The sequence below is a fragment of the Mesoplodon mirus genome, assembly GCF_964341445.2.
Source record: "Mesoplodon mirus genome assembly, chromosome: 20".
NCBI lineage: Eukaryota > Metazoa > Chordata > Mammalia > Artiodactyla > Ziphiidae > Mesoplodon > Mesoplodon mirus.
In genome coordinates, this window is record NC_138996.1 from 513,159 (window position 1) to 533,562 (window position 20,404).

Consider the following 20,404-nt stretch of genomic DNA (forward strand, 5'->3'; position numbering starts at 1 on the left):
TCCAGCCATTTAACTTTAGCTTGCAGGCTCAGCTTCATCCTAACCTCTAAAAGAATCTTACATGTAGGGGAAAGAAACTAAAGACCTCTCTTTCAACACTTAGGAACATCAGGCCCTACCCTGACCCGAACCTTTATTCTTAGAGTTAGGGTACTGTCTTGTCCCCTATACCCACTTCCTGCATTTTGAAACCACCAGGTTAACTGAGACATGTCTTGGTGTAACATCCCCAGTTCGTCTACCCCTGAGGCTCTCCTTAATTCTTCCCATTGTCACATTGTGATTTAATTAAATACTGGAATCCCTCAAATCCTTGCATGGTACCTGAGGCCCTATGGGATACTGGTCGATTTTGTTAGTGTCAAGTACTTAGCTGTGTGATTCTCCAAATATCCCTTGCTCCTATATTTTCCACGCGAGCATACTACATACCCATTAAGGCATTGTTTCATCTCATGTTGCACCCACTCCCATCGAGAGGCCTACTCTTTGCTACTTCCCATACTTTCTGGAAACCCTGTTCTGGCCAGGTCTGGACTGTTTTGTGTACCCACCCAAAGCCTGTGTCTTTTAGCAAGCTGGAACTATAAGGCCAACATAGATTTTCTAGTTTCTGATAGATTTATGTCACAATTTGTACATTGTCATGTCTATAGATATTTCTATCAGTTGTACTTTTTGGCCATTACAAGCCTATTGGATAATTTTCATAAACTGCAAAAGAATATTTTATGACTTAGCACCAAATCGACTGTGCCTAATTGTAAGTTTGTACGTTGTGTACGTTGTGCTCACTTGTATCTTTTCTTTATTTAAATAGTACTTTACTAGTATTGTCCCATTTGTAATTATGTGGAAGTTTTCAGAATTGTCAATAAATGCTTGTGGATTGAAACTTGGTTAGACTATGACTGTCCCACATACGTTAAAGGTAGTGATCTTTTTACTCATTCATTCATTCATTCATTCATTCAATAATTCTGAGCTTCCTGACTCAGTTTACCCACCTCAAATGGTTGTGAAGATTACTAACAGTGTATGTAAGATACTTTCAGAAATGAGAAACTAAAAAGTAAAACTAACAAACAACACTTGTTATTATAAATAACAATGGAATTTAGTATGCCATTATACCTTCAGACGTACTGTAGGACATGCTGTTCTTTGCTGTTCCACTTGTGGCAGGATTCACAGTCTTTCTAACAGGTACAGATCCCTATGCCTGCTACTGTGAGGACATGTTATACTTGAGCTCCACTCTTATCTCTCTCAGGCTTTTTGTGGTATTGTCTACAATGTAAATACATACTGTCAACCAACCTCCAGCATGATACCAGGCACATAATAGAAACCCAATAAATGTTTCACTATGAGTGGAGTATAAGTTGATAGAATATTTTTGAAGGTCGATGAGGCAGATTAGATTGATTGAAAATCTTTCAATATTTTAAGTTTGCATCTCTTTCATTCCAGAAATTCTACGTCTAGAAATTTATATATAGCTCTACACATGTATAAAGAGGTTCACATTGCAGCCTATCTGTAACAGAGGTCAAAAACAAAAAGCAAACAAAATATCCCCAAACTGAAAACAAGTAAAAGTCCATGAATATTGGACTGGCCATGTAAATTATGTAATGTGACGCAGCTATTAAAGAGAATAGAAGGGATGTACGCAAAAATTGGGAAGATCAGTATCCAAGACACATTGTAGACTGTATATACTATACTGCACTTCTATAAAATACAGGATATCCATTACGTAGAAATACGTACAAGATAGAACAAGTGTGAATGTAAGCATTTGGGAAATATCTGAAAGAACCACACAAGAAACTGGGAGAGTGGGACAACTTTCCATGTCCCATACGAGTGGAATTCTGAAGGGTACACACGCGAACTAATGAACGTCTGCTACCAGCCTCCGGCTAAGGAGGGAATTGCAGCCGTCAGAGTCCTCTTCCCTAATGAAGCGTCTCAGTCCGCCGGCGTGATGACGTCATCTGGACGGGCCGTGGCGCATGCGCAGTAGAAAGAGGCGCGCGAGCCGCGTGGGCTTGTTCCTGGGCGTTTGTGGCTCTGGGCCGTGTGCTGACACCAGGGCCGCCGGGTTGGCGACTTTGGCACTCTTGGCGTTGGGTGGTTGGCATGTTGGGGGTGACACGAGCCAGTGGCATCATGCCCGTGTGCACTGGGGTCATCGTCGCGGCTTTTCCGGACGTTGGTCGGCCAGGAGGAAGGGCGGAAAGCACATCCCGGAAAGGTAATACGCCTCGGTCCCTGGGCGTTGCGGGTGGAGCTCAGAGCCCCTGGGCCTGGGCTTCATGTCTCGTGCGGTCTCCTGTCACTGTTGCTCCCGGCCGCTGCCCCGTCCGCGCTGTGCTATAGGGGGTATTGGTCGTCTCGCGGCTGAGTTCACAGTGGTTGAAAGGGACAGTGTGAGATGTTCTGATTTGCCCCCACCGTTTTTAAAGGGAGGCTCTGGCCATTTCTCCTCGGGTAAAATGCAGAGGGACTGCTTTTTAAGATGGGACTGTGAGTGTTGTGGACACTCCTTAATTACCAAAATGGAGTCCCCTTCTATTCCTCAAGCTGTGTTGTTTTGGCAGAGAAAATGTGAGTAAGTGGAACTGCAACTAAGTTGAGTGAAAAAACGCACGGGTACTGCCGGATTTTCCATCGAAACAGTTGATTTGTGGTGTCTCTAGGAATTATAAAGGCCATACTGTTGCTTGCTAACCGGTGTCATTTGAGAGATCTACCTCTGTATGTTCAAATGATTGATTTTGGACTTGGCTCATGTTTGCAGTAAACCCTTTAATTCCCTAAGATCTTCCTTTCCTCCATCTCATAGCCCATTAAGCCCGCTTCAGTTTATCTCCTGAGTTTCTTTTGAATCTGTCAACTCTTCCTCAACATGCTAATACTGAACTTGCCTGTCTGTTGCAATTAGGTCCTAACTCGTGTCCATATTTCTTGTTCCCTTCCAATCCATTCTTCACACAAGAAACCTTAAAAGCAAGTTGGAACATTGCTCATAGTCAGCGCTCAAAACCATTGTTTTGAGAACAGAAAACACACTGTTGGCCTTTAAGACTCTTCTTGGTCTAGAATCCTCTCTGCTTCTCTAGCCCCATCTTGTGCCACTATTGCCCCCACTTTCTTTGCTTCAGATACACTGAATTAACCTTAGTTCTCACTCATCTTACAGCAATCAGTTCAGATATTATTGTTCACCGTGATTCCTAGCATTAAGAATTTTATTATCAGGTTTTGTATGAGGACTAAAACAAAACTGTGAAGTGGAAGAATTGAGTTCAAACACTTTCAGTCAACATGCATGTATTAGTGATACCATTGTAGTCAACACCGGGCTAGGTTATATCAGGGATACAGAAGGTCTGGCCATCTCTGGGTTTAGATATCCCTTATTTGTGGAGACCTTTGCATTGTTTTGTTGCCTTTTATCTGTTTTCAAGATGGGAAAACAGGAACAAGGGAAGTATAGCTTATTACAAGGTGGGGTTGAATAAGTGGAGCAGCAAAATGCAAAGCAGAAAGAAGAGGGACCTACTATAGAGGGATATGCTTTCCATTTTCAGGGCACACTCATCCTATGCAGGGAAACAGCCTAACATAAAATTTGCCTAACAAAAATATATTAATAGTTGGAAGGACTATCTCCCAGTTGGACAGCAGACGCCTGGGACTCGTTTCATTGCTTTCAAAGTTCCTTTAAAAAAGGTAAGCAAGGGCCTCCCTGGTGGCGCAGTGGTTGAGAGTCCGCCTGCCAATGCAGGGGATACGGGTTCGTGCCCCGGTCTGGGAGGATCCCATATGCCGCGGAGCGGCTGGGCCCGTGAGCCATGGCTGCTGGGCCTGCGCGTCCGGAGCCTGTGCTCCGCAACGGGAGAGGCCACAACAGTGAGAGGCCCGCATACAGCAAAAAGAAAAAAAAAAAAAAAAAAAAAAAAAAAGGTAAGCAAAAGTTATTACCGTATTCTTCCAGAAATCTGAATTCACCATATAGAGCCCTGGCTCTCAACACCGTCATACTCCATTTTGCTTTTTTATAGCAAATACTTTTTAATACCTCCTTTACTATCCAGAAATGGAATTTATAGATAAATACAACCTACTATTGTACTTAATTTAAAAAAATCCCAACGGAATGCCCTAACTATAAATAAAGAATAAAGTAATGATTAAGACAGCAATATGTATCTCAGTATGTAAATGTTTGGGTATGACTATACTAGGAATAAAGATATAGTTAGTTACTTGTACCATGAATGCAATAAAGTATGGACTTTGATTGATAATGATGTGTCAGTGTTGGTTCATGAATTCTCACCAATGAAGCACACTGGTATGGCATGTTGATAATGGGGAAGGCTGTGTGGGTGAAGGAGAGAGGGTATAAGTGGGAACTGTGTACTTTTTGCTCAGTTTTGCTGTGAATGTCAAACTGCTCTAAAACTAGTCTACTAATTTAAAAAGAAAAGTGTGTTGCTGGCACTTGAATAACCAAACAGATCAATGGAACAGAGTACATAAATAAGCCAAATACATAAAAGAATATTTAGCAGTGCAAGCCATCCTTCATATAGGTAGATATTGAAGAAGTATTTATTTATGTGTCTACTTACAGGCACTGTGCTTGGAGCTGGCAATCCAGTGGTAGGCAAAATTGATGTGGTCCCTGCCTTCTGGGAATTTACAGCCCAGTTAGGACACCAACATGAAATAAACACACATAGAAATAAATATATAGAAGCGAACTTATTTTCTTCCGTCTAATCTCTCTGGAAGAAAGGATTGTAATATCGCTTGTAAATTCCAGAGGAGGAAACATTACTTTGAGTCTCATATGTTAGCATCACAGGGTTTGAATAAATGGATAATATAGTAAAGGATTTTAGACACATGTTCCTTCTTATTGTGTTCTTTCTGACAGAGTTTTGAAAAGAATCTTGCTCCAGAAGAATGTTTTTCCCCCTTGCATCTTTTTTAAGAAAATCCAAGAACAGAATGAAGAACTCGGGCTGATAATTGACCTAACGTACACGCGCCGCTCTTCTAAGCCCGAGGTAAATGGAACCCGTAGTTGAAAACGACCTTCTTTCTGATACGGTCATAATTCATAGAAATTCAGTAGTTATCATCTTATGCTAAGGTGAATCCTGGCCTTCTTTTCATGGGTTCAGAAAGGGAAGCTAGTGGTTTCCTTAAATACACATTTGTAATTGCTGTTTCAAAATGAGATGAAAGATATGAATTGAACTATAGTATTTGGCAGTAGGCTGTAGATATGCTGAAGAAATTCTATAAGCTTCCATGTTCTATGTTTTGAAAACGAAGTAAACTTTTAGCAAGAATGTTAGTAGCCTAAAAGGAAAGAAAGGTATGTCCATTATGTCTTTAGCACTTATTTGAAGCAGTTGCCTGAGCATGTTTAAGCATCAGGGTAAAAGACAATTGTTCTCAAAGTTTTATACTTTCTTTTCCTAATACCTTCTGAGAGAGTACAGAAACCCATATATTCTATTGGCCCATGTAGGACATACCAGTGCAAAAGAATTATCCTTCTTCTGACCTGTTCCATGGCCTTGGGAGACAGTAACACCTAAAGTTTGTTAATATTTGTATAGCCATTTAGAAAGTTCTTTCATATCCATTGACTTAGTTAATCCTTACAACAATCCTTTGCTGTTGAAGTGGAAGTAGTACTGAGATCTCCTTCTGAGTGCTTACTCTGCACTAAGCTCAGAGGATAGACAACTACAGTTACTAATTTTACAGACGATGAAACTGAGTCTCGGACAAGGAAGAACTGAAATTTCAACTCAGTTATTCCTCTATTTTTTTACTGTGGTAAAATATACATAAATCATATTTATTTTAACCATTTATAAATATGCAGTTCAGTGGCATTAAATACAGTCACAGTGTTGTGTAACTATCACCACTGTCTATAACCCAAACTTGTTCATCATCCTCAACAAAAACTCTGTAACCGTCCAACAGTTACAACCCCGTTTTCCCTCCCACCAGCCCTTAGTAACCTCTATTCTATTTCCTGTGTCTATGAATTTGCCTCTTCTAGGTACCTCGTGTAAGTGGAATCTACAATATTGATCCTTCTATGTCTGGCTTATTTCACTAAGCCTAGTGTTTTCAAGGTTCATCCATGTTATAGCATGTAACACAGTGCCATTCCTTTTTTGCCTTAATAAATCCCACTGTGTGTATATACCGTATTTTGTTATTCATCGGTTGATTGACACTTGGGTTGTTTCCACCTTGTAGCTATTGTGGATCATGCTGCTGTGATCATTGGTGTTCAAATATTTGTTCCAATCCCTGCTTTCAGTCCTTTCAGCTGTGCTGTGTAGGTAGTAGCAGAGTTGTTGGATCGTATGGTACCTCTCCATTTAACATTTGAGAAACTGCCAAAGGGTTGTCTACAGTGTCGTCTTGTTTTTAAACAATTATCAGAAATTTTAAACATATACAAAAGTATACAAAATACTGTAACTTTTCCCTGTATACCCATGAACTCATCCAGCTTTAATATTTACCAACTGATGGCTGTCATGTTTTATCTATACCCCCACCTGTTTCACCCCATTCCATGTTATCTTGAAGCAGCTCCGAGACAACATGTAATTATACCTATACATTAAAAAAATTATTTATTTATTTATTTACTTATTTATTTATCTTTGGGCTGTGTTGGGTCTTGGTTTCTGTGCGAGGGCTTTCTGTAGTTGTGGCAAGCGGGGACCCCTCTTCATCACGGTGCGTGGGCCTCTCACTATCGCGGCCTATCTTGCTGTGGAGCACAGGCTCCGGATGCGCAGGCTCAGTAGTTGTAGCTCACGGACCTAGTTGCTCCGCGGCATGTGGGATCTTCCCAGACCAGGGGTCGAACCCGTGTCCTCTGCATTGGCAGGCAGATTCTCAACCACTGTGCCACCAGGGAAGCCCCACCTATACATATTTGGTATGTATATTTAAAATATAGGACTTTTATTCCTTAATATCATTTTTTAATAGTAAATACCCAGTGAGTGCTCAAATTTGCAGTTGTCTCCTAAATGTCATAAAAAAATTGTTTTTAAGAATTTTGAATTAGATCCAAATAAGGTGCACACTTTGCCGTTGATTGTTAGGTCTCTGAAGTCTTATTTAATCTATAGGTTCTCCCTCCATGTCTTTCTCACTTTTTTTTCCTCCTTGAATTTTATTTTTAAAGAAAGCAGGTAATTTGTCCCATGTAGATTTTGATGGTTACATTCCATGTGTTGCTAACATATTCTTCAATCCTTTTATTTCCTGTAAATTGGTAGTTGATCAGAATGAAGCTTGCATGTTTTGTTTTGGCAAGACAGTTTCATAGGTGATGATGTGTTGTTCCATGGAGACTTATAGTTTTCTATTTCTGTGATATTAGCAGTCACTGATGATTCATACCTACATCCATTAATTCAGTTGAGGCTTCCAAAAATGGTGGGGGCTTCCCTGGTGGGACAGTGGCTGAGAGTCCTCTTGCCAATGCAAGGGACACAGGTTCGTGCCCCAGTCCGGGAAGATCCCACATGCCGCAGAGTGCCTGGGCCCGTGAGCCTTGGCTGCTGAGCCTGCGTGTCCGGAGCCTGTGCTCCGCAATGGGAGAGGCCACAACAGTGAGAGGCCCACGTATCTGAAAAATAAATAAATAAATAAATAAAATGGTGAATTCTGTTTTTCTTTTTTTCACTTATTAGCTGGGTATATTTCTATAAGGAGAAGATTCCCCTCATCAACTATTTGTTTGCCCAGTTGTAGAGGCATGATTCTCTTCTTTGATTTAACAGTTTTCAAAATAATGAGTTGATGGACAAATATCCTCCAGTGGTGACCAATTTTTTAAATTTATTTATTCATGTCACTGTGGACTCCGCTACAGTTACTATTCTAACTGAGGCCCTATGTTTGACCAGTTGGAGCTTTCAGTGACTCCTGAGTCCTTTTGACATGACATCAGTTATTTCTAGACTTTTTCAGTAGTCAGAGCTAGGCAATATGTATGTTTGTTGCTAATATTTCTAAAATATGTCATAGGTTCATACTGCTACTTTCCATTTAAATTCAGAACTAGAGAATTTTCACTTATCCTTTTCTGTCTTCTATTGATAGTCTACTTTCTCCCACCCCAAGAATACCAGTTCTCAACAGTGCCTGAAATTTGCTCTATTTCCTAATTCGAATCCAAGTTCTTCTGATTCTATTCTACTATTCTACTTAGATCACAGCCTCTGTATGGCCCCTGAAATGTAAGATAGAACATAAATGTAGGTAGAACTGTGTATATCATTTTGAGTTACATGTGCATTCATTCACATAGATTTGCTTTTCGTTTTTCATGCCTAGTAACTGTCCATTCTGCAGTTTTAATGAAAATCAAGTGATACTTACTGGTTAAAGCAGCTTTGGAGAAAATGGCTCTTATCAGAATGACTGACATACTAAGTTTAATGTCCTCTGTTGGTTTATATTCCGCCTTCTCTAATTAATTTTTTATTCTTTCCCTACAAAGGAAATAATACATATTTTCATGGTTTTGCCTTATAGGACTTAGCAGAAACTATTCCTTATTTAAACATTTGTACAATTGGGCATCCGGTGCCAGATGATGACACTATTATTAGATTTCAATGTGCTGTTAGTGGATTTCTGAAAGAAAATAAAGATAATGGCGAGTTCTTTTTGTTTTGTTTTTTTCCCCTTTACCTGAACTTTGGTATGCATTTTGAGTGGGGTTGGGATTTTTAACATTTTTAATAGTTGTGACATTAGGCCTGTTGTGTTTGGTAACATGAAGGTGGAAATGTCAGATGGTGCTAATACAGTATGGTGTTTTTCCTGTTTATAGTCACAAACAATTTAGTTTAGTTTGGAAAGTGATTTTTGTGAGAAATATGAACTGAACTAGCTTACTTATCTCTTTTTTAAACATTTGAATGGAAAAGACATAAAAAAATAAAAATGTTCTTTTGTCCTATTTATTGGTTGAGAGGTGGAAGAAAAGGTTAAGACTCTCAGGCTCTTAGCGTATATAAAAGAGAAAACATAAAGCAAAAGTTCGGAGTGGGACAGATCCCTAGAAGCCAAACAAAGCAGAGTGGACCAGAAGAGTGGCTTCCTCATCATATGTGTTTAAGATATTTTTGCTGCTTTTATACTTTGGGTGCAAGTGAGGAAGAACACTACGACCTCTTATTCTTATCTTGACAGACAGGAAGAACTTAAAAGGCTGGTGTTTTCTTGTTTCTGCTTTAAGATGTACTCTCTTGATACTAGGTCTTAATAGCGTCCTTGCCTTTTTCTACCATCTAACTGTCAGAAGGAACATGGTATTTGCCGTGTTTTAAGACTGAGGTATCTTTTGTCTTTGGATCACCACTGACCCACAAGAGAAAGTGTTCGTTTTTTCCTTTCTAAATTTAGCCTGAGGAGTGTTCACTTTATTAAATAAACCTAACAGACAGTACATATTCCATATATATAAAAAATGATAAAGACATATACATAAAACAGGGAGTAGCGAGAAGGAATAGAGATGGAGGTGGGAAGATAGTGGATAGGAGGTGAGAAAGAGAGGGAGAGACTGGAATTTCAAGATAAATTTTCATTCTATAAGCTGGTTGCTTAATGCAGGTCCTAGCTCTTAAATATCTTAAGCCGTATTCACAGATCTTCCCTGTACTTTAGCTTTTAAACTTGAGAGACTTGGCCTTGCCTGTGATATCCAGGGTGTCTAGAAAGGAGGCAAATTTTCTGATTTGTGTAAACTGTAGTCACAGAAATGTGACCTCTTAAGATGTTAGGGTGCAGCTTCCAGCCTCCTCACTTCCTCCAGGCTCCTTTGTGTGTGTTCTGTGTGATCCGCGTGGGCTAGAAGATCCTTACAAGTGCATGAGAGCACGTTTGTCAACCTTGATTGTTCACATGTTATACCAAGTGTAGTCCATTGCATATGCTGACTCCTCTGTGGGTCTTCTGCATGCAGTGGGCTAACTTCACCATGCTCTCTGCCATTGCAGTCTCAGGACCTTAGTTATGATCCATTGGTGGCTTCCTCTGCTATAAGCCCCTCCCACAGATGCCAGGCTCACTGATAATGAGGAGGAGACGATACTATCCACTCCCTAGAATTCGAAGAGACTCCGAAAATAAATTGTTTTAGTAAACACTGAGAGCCTTATAGGTTTGTTGTTCGGGCACGGGGATACAGAGGTGACTAGAAGTCTTTGTTCAGTAGCAACTTAGAGTTATGTAGGAAGATAAACATGTAGTGACTCTAAGTGGGTTAATTATCATAAAAGAATCAAGTGCAGCAGGAATATAGAGGAGAAACTGAGGAAGGCTTGACTGAGGAGACAGCATTTGAGCTGAACTTGTGGAAGAGGATTTTGCTGGAATGAGGAAAGGACAGCTCAGCTATTGAGAACAGGTACCAAAGGCACTGGGATTGAACATGTGCTCTGGAGGGGCAGCCTCTTGTGTGACTAGAGGGTAGTGTGAAAGGACAAGGAATTCATACATTCCTTTACACCAAATATTTATAAAACACCTTCTAAGTTGAAGGCACTGTTCGAGGCAGTAGGAACAGAACCAAGTTCTTGCCCTTCTGTACTTTACATTCTAGTGCGGGAGAGAGATGAGTAAATAAGTAAATATGTGGAATGTCAAGTGGTGGTAAATGCTTTGGAGAATAGAAAAACAAGATGAAGAGGTGAGGGAATGTGGTAGGTGATCAGGGAAGTCTCCTCTATTATGATGTCGATTGAGCAGAGCTTTGAAGTGAGAAAAGAGCCATTGGATATCAGGGAGAGTGGAGATGGTTTGGGAGGGTATATTCTGAAGCAGAAGGAATAGTAGGTGCAAAGTCCCTGAGGCACGACGGTGCTTGGCATGTTTGAGGAATAGTACGGAGGCCAGTGTGGCTGGATAGGGGAGAGTGAGTGAGGGCAGAGCAGTAGAGAATGGGATCAGGGAGGCTGGCAGGGGAAAGGAAGGAGGTGGATGATGTAGGTCCTTGTAATTTAGTTTGAACTTATCATTCAGTTGGAGAGACAGACTGGTATTTGTTTATAAAGAGTTCTCAATGTTGTGCTAAAAACTTGGGCTTTATTCTGTGCTAAGTTAAGATATGTAAGGAACAGAGCAATCCAGCCAAGTTTCTATTTTAGAAAGGTAACATCTTCCATGTGGAAGATCAGTTGAAATAGAAGTGATTGTTAGAATTGTAGGGCGGTAGTAATCCAGGCAGGAGATGACGAATGCCATACACCACGTAGTCACAGACATACCTTTTGCAGAGATCAGCTACATGTTGTTGTTTTTTATTTACTTCCTCATATAATCTTATTAAGTGCTGGTCCACGAAATACTGTGGCATAGTTGGAAAAATGTGAGACTCGATTTTAGTCTCTTTTCTGTTTGCCTGCTGTGCAGCTTAGGCTTACGTCTGAAGCCTTACTTTTTCATTGTGAAATAAGCACGGTGCTACTCACCTGAGACCTGCTCAGGCACGTAGACCCATGGCATGTGAGGAGCAGTGAATGAGAGAAGGAATGGAGGTGCTTTGGGACCCCAAGAGCCCTTCAGAAACTGTTTGTCCTTTTTAATATTGAGCATGAAAAGTGAAGGCATTCCATTTCTTTCACTCAAAAACAAATTCTATTCTTCTGATAGCCTGTTTTTTTTTCCACTCCCTTTTACTATAGTCAAATCAGTTCCTGATGGACATTCTCCATTCCATACAATTGCATCTGATTGGAGGCTAGGCAAAAATTCCAAGACACAATGAATTTTGACTTTATAGTACTTAATTCTTTATAGTATGTTCCTGCAAAAACACTCTTTTCTTCAGAGTTTTTCCTTTTCAGGATAGTGGTCGTTGTGGTAACTAATAAAGGCTACTCTTCAGAAAATTGTATAACTTGTTTTTAGTGTTTCTACTTTGCTTACTTAATTCCATATTCCCTTTTTGTATACAGACTTATTGGTGTCCACTGTACCCCTGATTTAAACAGGACTGGCTACGTCATCTGCAGGTGAGTGGCCAACCCCAAGAGGCAGACCATGTTTAAATTGTTCTGTTTACAGTAGTAATGTAAGTTAATGTAAGCTGAATGCAAAAAATGCAGTCAGAGAAATGTATGAAGTGGAAGGCAATTTTGCCCCCTACTCAGAGGTTATGACCAGTAATAATTTAGCACATATATTTTGAGACATAAATAATCCAGATATAAGCATATACAATGGTCCCTTGGTATCTGCAGAGGATTGTTTTTAGAACTCCCCATGGATACCAAAATCCTCGGATGCTCAAGTCCCGTAATGTAAAATGGTGTAGTATTGTCGGCCTTCCATATCTGTAGGATATGAAACCGTTGGATATACAGAACTGACTGTACATGTGATTTAATGGTATAGTATTTAGACATTCTGGTTTATAATTTAATATATGGTGGACATCTTCCTATGAAAATATTTGGAGACCTCAATCTTATGTATGTATGTATTTATTTATTTAATTTTTTTTTCCTCCAAATTTGCTTTAGGTAGTTGGATATAAATTAATGAAGAAAAACTTAAGCAAGATACATGTAAGAATTTAATAGAACCTGATACTCTGATTCTTTCAGTTTTTCTCAAACTCATCATGGGGCTTGTAAGAAAATTAACCAACATGGACACTACTACAGTTGAATGTCAGATCCTTAAGTGCTCATGACATACCAAATTCTTCAATAATGCACTTATGAAGAACCCTTCAAGAGACTTGTGTTTTGTATGTAGAAAAGTGTTGATTTCTTTGAGGAGTGAAGCATTCAGCTTTAGTGGATAAATCCTTGTTAGGCTGAGGCAATCATTATCATACCCCTCTTTGCCATAAATTGTCTTATGAATGGTCATATCAGTCTGTTTTGGCAAATGAGTAATGAGGGGAAGGCTGTTATTGTGCTTATGAGAATGATATTTTTCTCTGAAAAAAGATAAATATGCATTAGGAAAATGACCATTTGGACTCTTTTTTTGCTTCCTCCTTGTTTTGTTAGAATATGATCCTTGGTTTTACAGCAGCCATCTTGTGACCCTGAGATGATCGTATGCCAATAAGGACAAATGGTAGATTAGAAAGAACCAGCAAAGACAGAAAAGAGCACCATCAATAGTAACAACAATCACAGCAAAAGAATAATGGGACCTTAACTTGTGGAGTTCCTATAAAGTAAAAAATAAATGCTCTATGTTTATTCTTAAAAACAAGAACTATGCAAGCAAGCTTAAAACTACTTTTTTTGTGTGCCAGTGTTATAAAATGTAGCTATTAAGTAAAACCTTGACCGAGATGCCAGCAACTTCAGGAAAGAATTTGGATGGGGGAAGCAGAATGTTATCTCACTTAGGAAAAACAACCACTGTCTTTATGCTAATCCTTGACACAGAATTAAAACCTATATAGGTGCTGTAACACTTTACATAAATCCTATATACTGGAGCAATAACAAGATCTAAATACAATTATATTTTTAAACCTTGGGTGAAGGCTTTCCATAAAAATAGCATCCTACTTTTCCCCCTAAATTTCTAAACTATCACGTACTTTTCCCCAACATCTGCAGCCGTTCAGGAATTTTTAGGAAACTTTCATGCATGATCTTAATTCCTAACCCCCGGCTCTTTGGGCTCAAAGACAAAAGATCAAAACCACCAAAAATGATGGTTCTCTTGAAGTCAGGTGAGAGACACTGACTCAGTTAGACTCGTAGGACAAAAGCAGTGCTGCATCAACTGTCTCCATGCAGGAGGGGCACGTAAGGGATCTCATCAGCCAGTCATCTGTACAGCCCAGGTGATCTGCATACACAGCAGAAATCAAACTGGGTTCTCGTAAGCGAAGTCCATCATACAGATCACACACTCCCGCATCTTGTTTTTAATATTGGTTTTATTTTATTGATTGATTTTTTCTTGTTTGTTTGTGCCGGGTCTTAGTTGCAGCCACTGGGCTCCTTAGTTGTGGCATGCAAACTCATAGTTGCGTCATGCGTGTGGGATCTAGTTCCATGAACAGGGAATGAAGCCAGGCCCCCTGCATTGGGAGTGTGGAGTCTTTAGCCAGTGCACCACCAGGGAAGTCCCCCGGATCCTTTCTTCTGATCCATTTCTTCCAGGGTCATAAACACCTTTAGGCTGATGCAGTGTGAGGCCTATTCTTTGAGCTATCCTATTTGGTTCCTCTCAGCTGAGTTGCTAGGCGAGCCTGGCTAGGTGTTGAATGATAGACCAAAACTGGAACTTGATCCAGATATGGCAGCAGCAGCTCCTGACCCAGCTCTGTCCCCTTGGCAAAGCTAGCCCAGTCGGACTGAGACTTGTTAGGCAGGGAGATGTCATCCGAAGTGGGGGACTTAAGGCACTTCCTCATCTTCCAGGGCTTGAGTGTGTGTTCCGTGTGCTGTTTTGACAGTCTTCCAACCTCATTCTTTTTTTTTAAATTAACTAATTAATTAATTATTTAAAATTTATATTTGCATTTTAAACATTTATTTATTTTTTATGCAGCAGGTTCTTACCAGTTATCTATTTTTTACATATTAGTGTATATATGTCAATCCCAATCTTCCAATTCATCTCACCACCACCGAACCCCGCCCTGCCCCGCTTTCCCCCTTTGGTGTCCATACGTTTGTTCTCTACATCTGTGTCTCTATTTCTGCCTTGCAAACCGGTTCTTCTGTACCATTTTTCTAGATTCCACATATATGCATTAATATACAATATTTGTTTTTCTCTTTCTGACTTACTTCACTCTGTATGACAGTCTCTAGGTCCGTCCACGTCTCTACAAATGACCCAATTTCGTTCTTTTTTATCTCTGAGTAATATTCCATTGTATATACGTACCACTTCTTCTTTATCCTATTATCTGTCGATGGGCATTTAGGTTGCTTCCATGGCCTACCTATTGTGAATAGTGCTGCCTTGAACATTGGGGTACATATGTCTTTTTGAATTATGGTTTTCTCTGGGTATATGCCCAGTAGTCGGATTGCTGGATCATGTGGTAATTCTATTTTTAGTTTTAAAGGAACCTCCATACTGTTCTCCGTAGTGGCTGTATCAGTTTACATTCCTACCAGCAGTGCAAGAGGGTTCCCTTTCCTCACACCCTCTCCAGCATTTGTTCTTTGTAGATTTTCTGATGATGCCCATTCTAACCGGTGTGAGGTGATACCTCATTGTAGTTTTGATTTGCATTTCCTTAATAATTAGTGCTGTTGAGCAACTTTTCATGTGCCTCTTGGCCATCTTGGAGGCCGTCTCTATGTCTTCTTTGGAGAAATGTCTATTTAGGTCTTCTGCCCATTTTTTGATTGGGTTGTTTGATTTTTTAATAGTGAGCTGCATGTCCTATTTATATATTTTGGAGATTAATCCTTTGTTGATTCGCTTGCAAATATCTTCTCCCATTCTGAGGGTTGTCTTTTCATCTTCTTTACACTTTCCTTTGTTGTGTAAAAGCTTTTAAGTTTCATTAGGTCCCATTTGTTTACTTATTTATTTTTAATGCTGCATTGTTCCTTTGCTCACGGATGAACATATAAAAGTCAGAAGTTTTTGATATTATAAAACATGAAAGTAATGAACATTCCTGTGTGAGCACTATTCAATATATATGCTTTGTCTCAGTTTACTTCATTCAGAATGGAACTTCTGCATGATAGAGTTTATGTCCTTATGCTTTTGGTGGATGTTGCTACACTGTACCCGTTTATGGTTGTTCATGCAGGAAATACTTATTGAGCATGTGTTATGTTTAAGCACTGTGCTGGGTGCTAGCAAAAAGACTTGTGAAATTTTGTGAGTGAAGAGACTTGACCTGCGCTTTGTGAATTCTAACAGTCCAGAGAGGGAATAGATATTCAAGAATCATACTCTGCATGTAAAATACAACTCTGACAAGTGCCAAGGAGAAGAACATGGTACCATGAGATCATATTTTAGGGAGGACTTGATCTCATCATGGAGATTAGAGAAGGTTTATTTACAGATGTTTCAGCTGATATCTGAAGGATGAGTAGGAATTAACCAGATAGGGACGTTGTGGAGAGATTTCTGAGCATAAGGAACAGCAAAAGACCCTATAAGAGGAAAGCATATGCTGTGTTGGAGGAACTGGCCTGGAAGGTGGGGCTGTTGGGGGAGCATGTGATTATAATGGAGCTACAAGTGTGCGGTAGGAGGTCAATTGTTCAGGCTTATGTTTAAGGTTTCAGACTTTAAGAGTAATAGAAAACAACTGAACTTTTTTTGTTGAAGGTGAGTGTGTGGAACATACCCAACTGCCCTTTCAACCTATCATTTTGCTACCGAGAGGAGAATGCACTGCAGGGAGAAAGAGTGGAAGAGAGGAAACAAGTTAGGAGACTGTTGTAGAAATTGGGGTAATGGTGGCGTGGACCAGGGTGTGGTGGTCATTTTGGTGGAAAGCTGTGCACAGATTCTAGAGGTATGTAGGCAGCTTCATTGTTAGCACTGGTGGTGGGTTGAGGATGAGGCCGAGGGAGAAATAGCCATCAGTGATGGTGAGTCCTAAGTTTCTGGCTCCGATGGTTGGTTAGATAGGGTTTTGTAGATATCATGTTCATATTTATCCTGATTTTCCTTTTGTTATTTGTTGGTTCTTGATGAGTACTCTGTCATATTAAGTCTCCTGTTTTTAGCATACAGAGCATTTTCACCCAAACTGACTGTTGCATGTTATCAGAGAACTTTTTAACATCTGCCAGTTTGGTCCTGTATTTTATTCTCTTTCATTTATTAATTAAATTGTTGTCTTATTGTAAATAATTATATTAATAGCTCTTCTAAAGTTGCGTTATCCTTGCGTCCTTGGAGTAACGCCTTTTTGTAGTCATGGTGTATATCATTCTTTAATAATTATTGATTAGATGTGCTGATATTTTCTTAGGATTTTTATATATATATTTGTAAAGCAAAATAGGACCTTTTTTGCAAAAACTTGATTTTCTTTTCTTTTTATTTACAAATGACTCGAATTTTGTTGTTTTGTAGATATTTGATTGATAGAGAAGGCATGAGGCCAGATGCTGCAATTGGATGTAAGTATAAGGCATTTCACTGCTTTTCCGTTTTTATAAAATTTGAAGTTAGAAGTGTACGGGAATTTCTCAAATTTTGGAAAAAGAGAAAAGTTTGTAATTCATTTCTTCTGACATAAGATAACCTTTTAGTAAAAGTTTATAAAGGGATGTATCTGGAAATAGATATAACAGCCTTAATAATTAGTCAGTGGATTTCAGCATTTTTTTCTTTTTTAAATTTATTTAATTAATTAATTTATTTTTGATATTATATCCAGTGCACAACCAAGGAAGCCCCTTTTTCTTTCTTCCTTCCTTCCTTCCTTCTTTCCTTTTTTCCTTTCTTTAAAGCTCCAAGTCATTTAAAATACATGACTTCTTAGTAAAAAAAAAATCTGCAGTTCATATAACCAAGGGGTTTATAACTTCTCCTCTAAAAGTTACATTCCTGGGACTTCACTGGTGCTCCAGTGGTTAAGACTCTGCCATTCCAATGCAGCAGGTGTGGGTTCAATCCCTAGTTGGGGAGCTGCAATCCCACATGCTGCACAGCCAAAGAAAATTTTTTAAAATGTTATATTCCTGTATTACTGAATTTAGTTGTTTAGATTTTTTTTTCTTTTGCTGTACGTGGGCCTGTCACTGTTGTGGCCTCTCCCGTTGTGGAGCACAGTCTCCGGACACACAGGCTCAGCAGCCATGGCTCACGGGTCCAGCCACGCCGCGGCATGTGGGATCCTCCCAGACCGGGGCCCGAACCCGTGTTCCCTGCATCGGCAGGCAGACTCTCAAGCACTGCGCCACCAGGGAAGCCCTAGATTTTCTTTAAATGTTTAGAAGATTTCCATTTATTTACCAGGAACAAACAAAACCTCATGTAAAAATAGTTTTCCAGAAACTATTTCCATCATTGTCTTCTTCCCTTTCTCCTGCAGACTGGTGTTTTCTCTTTACAAGGTCTCTGTCGTTCCATAAGAAAGCTGCTCTTCTTCTGGTTTCATAAGAGATGGTGAACAGTGGTAAATATCCAGGTTACCTAAATTTCTAGAGTACACTTCAGGGAGCGAATGATGCAGTGGGGTGTTGGGGCAGAGTGAGAGATACAGACTCTGGTGAGACTGAGAGTCATTCACAAACATTACTGGGCTGTGGTGAAGGGAGAACAAAAATAAATGAGGTTCCTGCTGGTGGACGGGAAGCCAAAACGAAGAAGAATGGTGCGTAGCTGGGCAGTGTAATTGGGACCATAAGTGCTGTGTCTTCTGATAGTAATTATGAACAGAAACCAACTAATAATCACTAATAACATGTAGGTGACCAACCCTTGAGAGCTGAGGCAGAGAGAAGGAAAGATGGCATTATACCTCGTCTCTGGTTCATCGAGTTTCCCAGGCTGGGTTGTGACCAATCTTGGGTGAAATCATAACTAAATCATTTTTGCTAAGGAGATCAGCTTTCATGGGGTCCTTTCTCTGCACTCTGTCCAATGATAAAGCCCACTGGTTTATGCCTCCTGGAAAACAGTTATTTCACAAGAGTATAAGTGAAGCATTGATGAAACAGCCATGAAGACCATGTTTCCTCTTGGCCTCTCACATCCTTTTCAAAGCGCTTTAAAACCTTTTTCATTCAAAAATCAATAAAAGAAAAGGATTGGGATCAAGTCCCGTACAGAGGTAGTGTAAGAAAAAAAAAAGAGAATAAGGAGCAGAATAGCATCTCTTCAGACAATAAAATCAAGTTGGAAAAAACAGGTCCGAAAAACAGATCAAAACTGTAAGCTATTATTTCATAGTTGGCTAAAAGATGTTAGAAAAAACAATGGAAAAGATGAAAGAACGTGTGTCGAGGAGGGAATGGGAAGTTACTTTTTAATGGCTATAGAGTCTCTGTTTGCAATGGTGAAAAAGTTCTGGAGATGGTAAATGCTGATAAATGCCACCTATGGGTGTTTGGTTTTACTTGATCTTCTTCCATGAAAGGGTTTGGAGAGATTCAGAAACTATGCTCCTGCCTCCATCTTTCTGAAGTCCTGCTCAATATTTTGACATAATTATTATTATTATTTTTTTTTTGCGCTACACGGGCCTCTCACTGTTGTGGCCTCTGCCGTTGCAGAGCACAGGCTCCGGACGCGCAGGCTCAGTGGCCATGGCTTACGGGCCTAGCTGCTCTACGGCATGTGGGATCCTCCTGGACCAGGAAACGCACCTGTTTCCCTTGCCTCGGCAGGTGGACTCTCAACCACTGCAGCAGCAGGGAAGCTCTTGACATAGTTATTTTGAATTTGGATAGTGCTGATGGCTGCACAGCATTGTGAATGTCTTTAATGTTACTGAACTGTATACTTAAAAATGGTTGAAATACTAAATTTTGTTTTCTGTATATTTTACAATAATAAAAAAAAACATGAACGAACAGCATAAACCAGAATGAGGTAAGATGCTAGAACTCAGGACAGAATTCAAAATAAAAGAAAAAAAGTTAGAAAAGCCGACTAAATTTAAAATAATACAAGAGTGGGGACATCCCTGGTTGTCCAGTGGTTAAGAATGTGCCTTCCAATGCAGGAGATGCAGGTTCGATCCATGGTTGAGGAACTGAGATCCCACATGCCGCAGGGCAACTAAGCCCGACACCACAACTACTTAGCCCACGTGCTGTGGAACCCAAATGCCAAAATTAGATTGCCCACGAGTCACAGGGAAGAGCCCACGCACTGCAACGAAGAGCCCACGTGCTGCAACTAATACCCGACACTGCCAAAAAGAAATAAATAAAATAAAATAATACAGGTGAATGAACATAATGGATAGTGCCTTAAGAGAAACAAACAAGACAAGGAAAAATGTTTTTTAAATCAAATAGAACATAAAAAGAATTTTAGAGAAATGGAAGGCATAAAGGATAGGCAAAAAGGAGTCAGGACAGCTCTGAAAAGAGTAATATAAGTACGTATAAGAATCTATTATACCATGAAAGTGACATATCAAATCCGTGGGACAGATGAGTCAATAAATTGTGATACATCCATGTTGAGGTATAAATAGTTCTCTGGAAGGATCCACAACATGGCAAAAGCAGATGCCTCTGAGGAGGGAAATGTGTGGCTGAGGAACATGGGGAAAAGGGTGACTTTTCATTGAATACCCCTGTGTACCTTTTCTAATGTTCTGTCATGTGAATTTCATACCTCTGAAGGTCGTCGTGAGTTCAAACCCCAGTTCCCCCAGTTACTA

At 39.8% G+C, this 20,404-nt stretch overlaps 3 pseudogenes across 3 annotated transcripts in view; 2 read left to right on the forward strand and 1 right to left on the reverse strand.

The window, feature by feature from the left end:
• The window catches only part of LOC309795881 (RNA/RNP complex-1-interacting phosphatase-like), a 74,034-nt pseudogene that overhangs the window by 25,622 nt on the left and 28,008 nt on the right, over positions 1-20,404 (forward strand). The gene's annotated exons all lie outside the window — the stretch shown is intronic.
• Positions 2,022-17,302, forward strand: LOC309795722 (RNA/RNP complex-1-interacting phosphatase-like; annotated as a pseudogene). The gene is made up of 6 exons: positions 2,022-2,263; positions 3,669-3,744; positions 4,958-5,090; positions 8,617-8,744; positions 12,048-12,104; positions 17,137-17,302. The product of its transcript is annotated as an RNA/RNP complex-1-interacting phosphatase-like (transcript).
• Positions 13,811-14,485, reverse strand: LOC309795804 (RING finger protein 11-like; annotated as a pseudogene). Its single transcript has 2 exons — positions 14,206-14,485; positions 13,811-13,986 (listed from the first exon to the last, which is right to left on the reverse strand). The product of its transcript is annotated as an RING finger protein 11-like (transcript).